This window comes from Leiobunum rupestre, chromosome 7 (assembly GCF_980474605.1).
Source record: "Leiobunum rupestre chromosome 7, qqLeiRupe1.1.hap1, whole genome shotgun sequence".
In the NCBI taxonomy this organism is placed as follows: Eukaryota; Metazoa; Arthropoda; class Arachnida; order Opiliones; family Sclerosomatidae; genus Leiobunum; species Leiobunum rupestre.
Genome location: NC_143390.1, coordinates 49948975 through 49950990, shown reverse-complemented (window position 1 = coordinate 49950990; position 2016 = coordinate 49948975). Strand labels below are relative to the sequence as shown.

Genomic DNA, 2016 nt, shown 5'->3' with positions numbered 1-2016 from the left:
TGTTTCTCTATGAAAATGAAAACAATGAACGTTTGAACTTGAAGGTAAATGAAACCATTTTTTGGATGCTTCAAGAAAATAAATGTCATTCTTTAATTTTAGTGGCTAGAAAAAGACTTCATGACATATTTAGAAGATTGGGAGAAAGATGTTACCAATTGGCCTGGAGATTTTGCCAACAGCGAAAGGAACAAAATGTTTTTAAGCGCAGCAACAATTGAGGGTCTATGAATGATTGGTACAGCTATAATAAACATTTATTATTTTAGTGATAGTAAGATTCTTTTTTTCTCAATAACAGCCGTTAAATTCCTTTTAGTAAAGGTGCAAAATAAGTGTTGATGCAGCACTTATATCAAGATCCTCTTGAGCAATACTTTGGGAGGCAGCAATGCTCATGTGGTCAAAACAGTAATCCTTTCATTGGGTTGTTTGAAGCCAGCATGGATAAACTAGTCATAGAAGCGGTTAATGGCAATTCCAGAATTTTCAAAAAAAATGGTTACATAATTTTATTTCAATTCAACTTGAAACATCTCAGTTTTGAAAAATAAAAAAATATAATATTGATCTTTTGTGAAACAAAATAATGCGTTCTTTTTCAGGTCGTTTTACAATACAAATTTGATTATGGAAACAAAATTAGCCTAAATTAATCTTTACATAACACAAATTGAAAAAAATTTATATAACTAGAAATATCACTTAATCTTTCCGTTGTAACACTATTCTGATTCTTCACTCATTATGAATAGGAAAATTTATTAGGAATACATATTGTAGTGGGAAATTTCATGATGAAGGTAAAAATTGTTGTAAAGTTCCAAATCTGGGTTTCCATTTAAAAAATTATACATTGAATTATCGTCAATTTAAATTGTACTTTGAGAAGAGCTTGAGCTGTTATTTGTTTTAATTTCTGGAATGTGAATGGTGGGAATTTCTTCCTTAGTTGGAGATCCTTTACTTAATTTGTTTTTCTTCATACTGATATGTCCCGGACTAAACATTTTCCTCTAGTATTTACAAATGCCTCCATAAATAATTTTGGTTCATTTAGCTTCTTGAAAGTATACTGTAGACAATGGTATACAGCACCTAAATAAATAATATCATAAAAAAAGCATTACGAAATATTTTAAATTAAGAAACAAAATAATTACCTTTTAAGATGAAACGCATGGCTGTTCAAGTTTGCTTAGGCCAGAGAGCCGAATTTCAAATTTGGTGCTTCTATCGTCGATCGTTTAACTCCGCCTCTTTAGGGAGGTTACAAAAGCATCATACCGGAAACCGACCTGTCCTGTTATTTCGACCACGTGGTTTTAAGAGCGACAATTCAACCCCCACTTTCCGCTCCCTATCTAAATTCTCTCTGATATAATATGTAAATAGGACATATTTTATTGATTTTGTTTACTTACTTTGAAATTTTTCTAGGGGCACAATAATATTTTTAAGGGGGCACCGAGACTTTTTAAGAGGGCACCACGGGGCACTCTCAAATTTTTTTGAGGGGGCACAAATTATTTTTGAGGGGGCCAGGCCCCCTCAGGCCCCCTCGCTGGCTACGGGCCTGTCGCACGGAGAAGCTAGGGTAACCTAGGAGGGTTATTTAACCCTCCTAGGTTAGCATTTTTACAGTCCGAACGCTCGGCGAAAAGACGGAAGAAAAAACCGGAGGCGGACCTCGAAGATGTTCGCCTCCGGTTTTCTGATCACCTAGGGGGGTGAGATACCAAGAATTTTCATCAGTGCGAACAATTGACGGATTACGGGAAGTCCAGTTCCGAGAACTTATGCACGTGCGAACGCTTTATGGTACCTTCTTTGAGTAAATCTGATTTAATCATGATTAAAGATTAGATCGTGATTAAAATGATTGAAATGTTTCGAATAATTTAATCGTTATTATTTTGATTAGATCTTGATCTTAATTAATTGAATGATTAAATCGTGATTATTTTGATTAGATCTTGATCTTGATTGAATGATTGAACCGTGATTATCTTGATA

The 2016-nt window shown here is 34.2% G+C and overlaps 1 long non-coding RNA gene across 1 annotated transcript; it reads left to right on the top strand.

Annotated features, from left to right (window-relative positions):
* LOC149936654 (uncharacterized) lies at window positions 1-398 on the top strand. The gene is made up of 3 exons (XR_016482259.1): window positions 1-44; window positions 103-238; window positions 320-398. It is a non-coding gene; the product is annotated as an uncharacterized LOC149936654 (long non-coding RNA).
* The last annotated feature ends 1618 nt before the right edge of the window (window positions 399-2016 follow it).